This window comes from Ceratotherium simum, chromosome 4 (genome assembly GCF_057802395.1).
Source record: "Ceratotherium simum simum isolate JZ-2026a chromosome 4, ASM5780239v1, whole genome shotgun sequence".
Lineage (NCBI taxonomy): Eukaryota > Metazoa > Chordata > Mammalia > Perissodactyla > Rhinocerotidae > Ceratotherium > Ceratotherium simum.
This window is the reverse complement of record NC_141903.1, coordinates 70,921,968-70,931,016: the sequence shown is the minus strand read 5'-3', so window position 1 is coordinate 70,931,016 and position 9,049 is coordinate 70,921,968.

Sequence of the window (9,049 nt, the reverse complement as noted above, 5' to 3'; positions counted from 1 at the left end):
GTGAGGCTGGTCCACTGGTGTTATCCCTAAGGTCTGTCTGTGGTAATAGTTTTGGTCCCTTGCAGACCTGGGGCCTGCACTTTGGTTCTTTGGGGGCAGCGTGGACTGCAGCAACTTTCTTGGTGGGGAGGGTCTTGGGGCGGGATTTTCTGGCTTTGGAAACTTGTACATCCCCACCTCTTGGGTGTCCTAAAAAGAGACATTACAAGATCACAATTTGGTCTTCGTTCAGGAAACATGCTAAAGGGTAGAAAAGCTTGAAAAAGAACCGAAACTGAAGGCACGGGAAAGGCCTGTTACCACTACTAGGTCGATGTGCCTGGGCAAGTTCTGATGGGGGGAAAACCTACAGATTATTTCCGCAGCAAACGGTGACTTTAACAAACCCCAAGAATTCTGATTTTTTTTGTAGCCACAGTGTTTGTCTGCATTCTGTTGCCTGGAATCAGCTGGAATAACACAGTGTTGGATTGCTGCAGTCCGTTCTGAGCAGATACTTTGCTACAGTTTTTTCCCCTGTTCCTATAAACAAATGTCTATTTGTATGTGAACCAAGGAACATCTCCCTCCCTCACAGAGAATGTAACCAAGACATTCAAGAAAGAGGAAGCAGTTCACGGTTCTTTATTGTTTCACTGCCTAGGTCACCATGTTTCTTCTTCCATCCATTTTCTGCATGTCTTCCAAATGGACAAGTCATATTTGCACCATTATTACAGTCATGTGCCGCATAATCACCTTTCAGTCAATGACAGACCGCATATATAACAGTGGTCACATAAGATTAGTACCACAGAGCTTAGATGTGTAGTAGACTGTACCATTTAAGTTTGTGTAAGTACACCCTAAGATGTTCGCACAACGACGAAATCATGTGAGGACGCATTTCTCAGAACCTGTCCCCCTTGTTAAGTGACACATGACTGTATTTAGATGGTATTGTCCTTTAAATTTACTGCTCTTCTTTTCCCAAGTACCTCTAGTAAGCAAGACGTTTGACACTATCAACTAAATAATAGAATATGCAGCCCTTTGTACCCAAAATTTGATGTCTACGAAGTATGTGCTTAGAGTAGGGTTGTCTTTGTGTCTCTTCTCCCTTATGAGCAGCACGCAGATTTACAAGGAGACCGGGGCATCCAGGGTCCAGGAGGATACACTAACAGGTCTACCTTGGCCTCGTTAGAATGGTGTTCAAACCAATTTGAATAAACCAGTCCGGTCAACTAAAATACATTAAAGTAGGTCCTCAGAAAAAGTAGGTCCAGCAAGAAGAAAGCAATAGGGCAATGTTTCCTAATTGAGAGGAGTTCATGGGTAACAGTTCTCTGACCCGTTTTTTATTTCAACAATGAAAACAACTCCAGAAGAAGAAAAAAAATAAGCATTCTGCTACCAGATTGAATATACAAGACAAACCACGCATGTGCTAACCAAGTAGGAATTGCACTTGCCATAAATGACATTTTAAAAAACCAGAATTATCTCAATCAATAATGTCATACCACCAAGGAAAATGGTGCTATTTGACAGTGCAAATGGCTTCCAAAGCCTTCTAACAGGAAGCAGTAAGGTAGGAGTCACTGAAGGGGAGGGTGAGGAGGGCAATAAATTTCTTTTCTAGCAAGACCTTCTTTTGAGCTGCCAAATAGCAATTCCATTGAGCAGTGAACACTGTGGGGAGAGCTAGCTATTGGCTCTCTCTAAGTACAAAAGTTGGATTCTGGGCTAGAGTCACCGCCCCACTGAATGTTCATCTTCCTTCTTGGGAAGGAAAAGCAAAGAGTAGTGAAATAACTTGGGACGGCACAAAATATAAGATTCTCAGCATCCTGTCAAATTGGAAATTTGGGTGGCATTTAGAGGTTGAGAAAGAGGCGAAAGTTTATCATCTGGGGAGTAACAGGACAGGCAGAGCTCACAAAGCAGAGTGTCAAATATGGCATGCATACTGATTACATTTTGGGCCACACGATCTTATTAAGGGTTCATTTGTCCGTAAATATTTATTTTATACATTCTACCTTAGAGGAGGCAGCATAGCATAGTGCTCAAGATTACGGATTGTGAAATCACAGTTCTGAGTTCAAATCTGCCCACTTTGCTAGTTGTGCAGCCTTAGACATGCCAAGTCATATCCTCATCTTTAAAATGGGAATCCTAATACAACTTCACACCTCAAACATTCATTGTGAGAGTTCAACATGTTGCCACATCTAAAGTTCTTAGCACAGTACCTAGTACAGACCTAGTGCTCAACATACGTTACTCAAAAATGTGCCTGAGATGGAGAACTATGTTCACTTTTGGGAACTGGCAAACCCTTGAGCTATTCGTAGAACTAAATTTGCATTTATGCCCCGTTAGGGCTGGGTCAAAGCTCTGCAGTTACCTGAGTTTAGACGTGAGGGAGATTAACTCTGTACCATGGCTCCTAGGAGAAGGGGAAAGACCAAATGCAAAAGCTGTGCAGACTAGGGGCCTCCTGCTTCCCTTCTCGCTGCAGCTGCCCTGGAAAGCTCAGCATCAACCCTTTAAGGCCCCGACATTAACCCTGACTGGTGAGCAACCTCTTGCCCTGGACAGCACTTCAGGGATTAAGGGTGGCCTGGGGACAGGAAGAACTCGGAAGAAAAGCTGCTCCCGGTGAATTTATCGTTGGAGATTTCTGGTCATGTGTATACACCTCAGCAAATAGGAGTCCCCATGGAGAGAGCATCCAACTTTGGGCAAGGACACTCTGAAATGTTTTCACAGATTGGGATGCACATAGGAGGTTTGGAAACGGCATCCAGTGCTCACATTATATCCTTCACTCTTATCCACGGATCCCTTCTGGTTGTACAGTCCAGGCCAGTTATAGCATTCCTGTCTTCTCAGAATTGCTTACAGTGGAAAATGGAGGAAGGGAAGAGGAGAGGCCTGCCACAGCAGCTGACAGACTTAGAGTCGCCCAAATGAGCAAGTCCTTCTGCTCTCTGATTTTAGGATTTTTACAAATATAAGAAGTGAGAGGAGAGGAGTTGTGAGAAATTGCACACAGACACTCAATAAAAAGGCAACATGGAAAAAAGTTCGTGAAAAGATGTTGAAACAGACTACAAAAATAATAGAAATGGGAAGGAGAAAGTGACAAGAAAGTAAAAGGTGAAGGAGGGATGATTGAGAAAACTTGTTTACAGCTAATAAAAACACAGAATAGAGGTACAAAAATGCAGGCAGTGTTTGTGGAACTTACGAGGAAAAACAGTGGCATTGAATAATCAGATATCTTCTGTATTAGTCAGGGTTCTCCAAAGAAACAGAACCAATAGAATATATACAGTCATGTGCTGCATAACAACCTTTTGGTCAATGACGTACTGCATATACGATAATGGTCCCATAAGATTAGTACCATATAACCTAGGTGTATAGTAGGCTATCCCATCTAGGAGAAGAAATTTTCCTCTACCCTTCTAGGTTCCTCTGGCGAGTCTAAGAATTAAATCAACATGAAACAGATTAACAGGAGAAAAACAAACAAAAGCTTAATAACATGTATACATGGGAGAAACCCAGGAAAACTGAGTAACTCGCCAAAATGGCTGCAGCCCTCCCCTTAAGTACCATATGCAGCTAAAGACAAAAGAAGATGTTGGAGGTGGGGAGAGTCAGGGACTTCAAAGGGAAGGAGGCAATTCACAGGTAGGTGAAAAGGAGCAAATGTTTGGAAAACAAGTGTTTCTTTGGCCACACAGAAACAGAAGAACACAGAGGGGAGCCAACAAACAGGTTCCTCCCTGTCTTGTACCTAGTTCATGTTATGCTCAAGTGATAGCTTGCTTCCTGAGATAGGTTTTTTTATCTGAATTCTTTTACACAGTTAAGGGGGAAGTAACAAGAAAACTTTCTGAGTCTTTTGTTTCCTAAAAATAATCAGCCTAAAATAATCCTCATGTTAGAGACATTTTAGGGTGGCAAATTTTGTTCCCCTTCAGTATACTCTATGTTTGCACAACGACAAAACTGCCTAACAACACATTTCTCAGAACTTATCCCCATTGTTAAGCAATGCATGACTGTATATAACCTCATATGTATGTACACATACACACACATATGTATATATGAGGACTGTATATAACCATATATATGAGGAGATTTGTTATGGGAATTGGCACACATGGTTATGGAGGCTGAAAAGTCCCAAGATCTGCCACTTGCAAGCTGGAGACCCAGGAAAGCCAGCGGTATAATTCAGTCTGAGTCCAAAGGCCTGAGAACTGGGGGACCACTGGTCTAAGTCACTGAGTCGAAGGTCGGAGAACCAGGAGCTCCAGTATCTGAGGGCAGGAGAAGATGGATGTCCCAGCTCAAGAAGAGAGAGAATTTACCCTTTCTCCACCTTTTTGTTTCATTCGGGTTTCCAACAGATTAGAGGATGCACACCCACATTGGTGAGAACGGATCTCTTTGCTCAGTGTACTGAATCAAATGCTGGTCTCTTCCAGATACATTCTCACGGACACACCCAGAAATAATGTTTTACCAGCTATCTGGGCATCTCTAAGCCTAATCAAGTTGACATATAAAATTAACCATCACTTCTTCCTTTTATATATGTATTTGCTTTTAAAATTTATTTTACATCCCTCAGGCATAGGAGAGGGTGATAATTGATCAAGACATTTTTATTTCATCAACAAAATCCAAGTTGAACTACTCAAGCACATAGTGGCAAAGGAGGGATTTATTGTAAGGCTACAGAGGTATCTTACGGAACCAAGGGCAGGAACGGATCCAGGCCTACAAGGCAGGAAACAGAGTCTGGAAAGATCTTAGGGTCTCATCTCTGCTTCTGACTCTAGAAGCGCCTTCTTCTCTCTCCTCTGCAGGCTGACTTCTCTACTTCACAGGCACTCTTGGTGGAACATGGCCACCTCACCGAGCTATAGTTCCATCTACCTACAGAGAGTTCATATTCCTAGGGGCATCTCTTTGCCCCAGCTTAGGCCAGATAAGCGAGCATAATGCAAAATGGGCAGCAGGCTTCTCCCTCACTTCACCACCAAGGCCACCTTGGAGCTCTAGGGCATTTGTGGTGTGGCCCACTTTATTCAGGCTCTGGGAGGCCCACCATGACTACGCTATCTAAAATGATGTGCCCTCCCTCACTTTCTACCCCTAAACCTTGCTTTGTTTGCTTCTTCACTATCTTATAATATACTGCATCTCATGTTTATGTGTTTGTTGTCTGTCTCCCCTGCTAGGATGGAAACTCTTTAAGGGCAGATTTTTTTTTCCTATTCACTGTTTTGTACCCAAAGACAATGGTGCCCACTATGTATTAATAGCGTATTTGTAGAAAGAAGGAAGCAAGGAAGGAAGGAAGGAGGGAAGGAGGGAGGGAAGGAGGGAGGGAAGGAGGGAAGGAAGCAAGGAGGGAGGGAAGGAGGGAGGGAAGGAAGGAGGCAAGGAAGGAAGGAAGGAAAGATGGAAGGAAGGAAAGAAAGGAAGGAAGACAAGCTGAAATTCAACTCAGTGATGCCTCAAGAGTAGAACTAGGACTGAAATTAGAAGAAACAAAGAATAGAAGAGTCAAGAATAAGCTGTCAGATGTGATTATTATAATCAGGAAGACTTGAAGCTTATGGTAACCACTTTTTTTGAAACTTACCTGTTAGGAACATCAAGATGGAGGCTGTGTGAAAGGGAAGGAGTTGATTCTGGAACTGGACTGATCCTGCATCTAATAGAAGGGAAGCAAAGGGATCTAATATTTGTTGATCATCTATTATATCCCAGACACAATGCAGGCACCTTGCAAACTCCAAGGTTTGAGGAAACCAAATGAAGAGGTTGAGTAATCAGACTGTGATCAGCAAGCAGTGAGGGGTAGAGCTCACATTAGCATCAGCCTCCCCGGGACTATAAAGCCCGTGCTTGCCGTGTTAAACCATGCTCCAGCCCAAGAATGTCTTACGGTTTACATTAAACTATAGTACCTACTTGAAAGAAAAAACTAACAAATTCTGCATAAATTGCTTATTAAACAGGCCTTCTTTTATGAATAAGTTAATATTACAAATTACCATTTTAATTATTTGCTAGTAAGGCATCTAAAATATTTGGGAATATTGTCAGAAAAAGGTAAATAGTGCATCTATAATCTTACTTATCAAACACTGTTTAGTTATTATAAAAATAACCTTCATCATCTTTGAATGAGTGGGGTCAAAAATTGAAGAATTTTTAGCCAATTTTATGTGTAAATACCTATATAAACTCATATGTATATGCATAACATCGATAAAACCTCATATAAGTTTCAACGTTCCTAATCACCTCACAAAAATATGCCAAAACTTGTCAACCCACCAAAACCAAATTCTTTGGCACTCACGGGATAGGATTATGAATTCACTTTATAAAATAACTCACTGCAATTGAAGGAGGGATCTCAATGAGCGGGAAAATTGGACTGAGTGTGATAAGACAGGGAAGAGTTATTCATTTAACAAACATTTATTGAGTACCTACTTAGTACAAAACATGATTGAATGCTAGAGATTCAAAGCTGAATAGTCATATTTCCTTACCTAGAGGAACTTCTAGTCTAGCAAAAAAGAATATTATGTTCAACCCTCAGTGCTCAAATTTAAAATGAAATGTTTTAAAGTGGGTTAATACAGTTTTCATATAGTAAGTGTAATTCATTTCTATCCACAATTTCAATAAAGTACTTTCTCTCATGGGTCTATGGATTGGTTGGGCTCAGCTGGGTGGTTCTTCCTTGAGATCTCTCAAGCAGTGGTGGTTAGAGGTCACCTGGGGATGCAGTGATCTGAAGGCTCAATTGGGCTGGACATCCAAGATGGCCCTCTCAAAGGGCTGAAGTCAATGGTGACTGTTTGCTGGGAGGTCAGCTGGGGCTATGAACTAGAACACCAGCACATGGCTTTTTCATGTGACTTTGACTTGGGCTTCTCATACGTAGCAATACAGCTCTAAGAGGGAGCATATCAAGAGTGTGCATAGAGCAAAAGCAGTTTTTTAATGTCCATGGAAGATAAAAGCAGTTAAGGGCTATACCAGGAAATAGCACAGCATCACTTCCACTGTATTTCATAGGTCAAAGCTGTCACAGGGCTTATCCAAATTTAAGAAAATAGAAAAACAAACTGTATCTCTTGATGAGGGTGTATCAACATCACACAGTAGAAGATAATGAGGGATTCAAGTATCTTTAGATATCTTTGGAAAACACCAACTGCCACAGATAGAAAAGTCATTGTTTTGATCAATGTTTTATTTCAAATTATTTTAACCTAGTATTAAAACTTTTAAATGCAGTAAATCATCATCTATCTGGCAAAGTTATCCTATCTATACTTTCCTAACAGAAAAAAGGAAATGCCTCATTTGGGGAGAAAGCTCCCCTCAAACCGTAAGACAAGTATTAGCTCAGGTCTAAAATGTCCACCCCACACTCCCACCCCACATAGCACAGAAACAAATCTTTGCTATCCAGGGCAAGCTAATCAATCCAAACACAGTCTTCAGTGATAATCAACGTAAGTGCTTATCTTAGAGGGTCATATCCTTTCAGCTCTTCATCAATCCAAACAGAAATTAATCTATTGAAATCATCTATAGGATATTAAGTGTTTTGGGCTGTATAAAAGCCTATAATCCAGAAATCATGTCTTCCTGGAATTTACAACCTATGTCAAAGGATGGAAAAATATTGCCACTTCTTCATGATGAGTTTCATCAGTGGTTCATGAGTCCCTTGTTGAGTGTTTCTGGTTTTTGGCTTTTTTCCCCAAATGGCTACCAGAATAAGTTGCACAAGATACAGAATTAATTTTGAGTAGGCTGCCTTTTAACTTGCACTAATTTCAAAACAGTTTCAAGCATCTCTTTTTTGCCCAACAGTAGAGCCAAGATCAGTGTAAAACTCTCAACATTTTTCTGTAGTGCTCTGTATAAAAGAGAAATGTGAATAATTTTCACAATAATTAGCATAAATTAACTTTGGGAAAACTGTCATCAACTCTTCATATTTGAATAGGGTCATTAAGTAGGCTTGGAAAACCCCAAAATATTCTCTCAATGCTCGAAAATTTCTAGGTCTCTATATGTTTTAGTCTTCTTAAAAAGACAATTTACTTAAGGGAGGGCTTAGAAAACCCCAGATAGGGGGGTGGGCACAAGGGGTGAAGGGAGACATATATATGGTGATGGACAAACAAAAATGTACAACCCAAAATTTCACAATGTTAAAAACTATTAAAACATCAATTAAAAAAAAAAAACACCCAGATGGTAAATATACATGTTCTGACGTAGCAGGAAGAGAGAAAAGTATATTAGAAGGTTGCAGTTTTTCCTGACAAGAACTTCCTCCTACATCACCTTTTGGTACAATGGAGAAGAGTGCTTCCTTCACCTCACGCTCTCCATGAGCAAAGACTCAGTCCCCTTTCCTAGCTGCCATGCCCAGTGTAAGCCTTGCTGCCATTTATCAGTATGGAAAGTCTTGATGGCTCCCAAGCTCTCTGAATGATGAGGTTGCAAAGAAAGTAGCAGGAGGCTGGTTCACTGGAGGGCACTTTGAATCGATTGTGAACATGTGTTGGGTATGCGATTCGATGAATTCTGGGAGTGGGCTCCGGTGGCTCAGTGAAGAAGCTTACTTCCTTAGGCTACCCTTGACTTCAATGTAAGCAATTTATTTACAGTTGGGATAATGTAGTTTTAACATGATCTTAAAGTTAATTGAATAAGCCAATTGACAATGAAATGATCATCCCCTATGAAACCCATTTTTTACAAAAAATAGATGCATCCATATCTTTGGGAAGAACTTGATGGGGACCATGGTGGTGGAAGTGTGGGAAGAAATTTCAGAAACAAAGATAAATGGTTTTTTTTTTAGAGGAATAAATGGATCAATGTTCCAAATACTCCATCTCATCAATCAAGTTGGCAGCAGCATCAACAAGCTCAATTGCTAGCAAATGATCATCTGCTTAAAATGGGAAGAAGAATATGCCAAATAGAG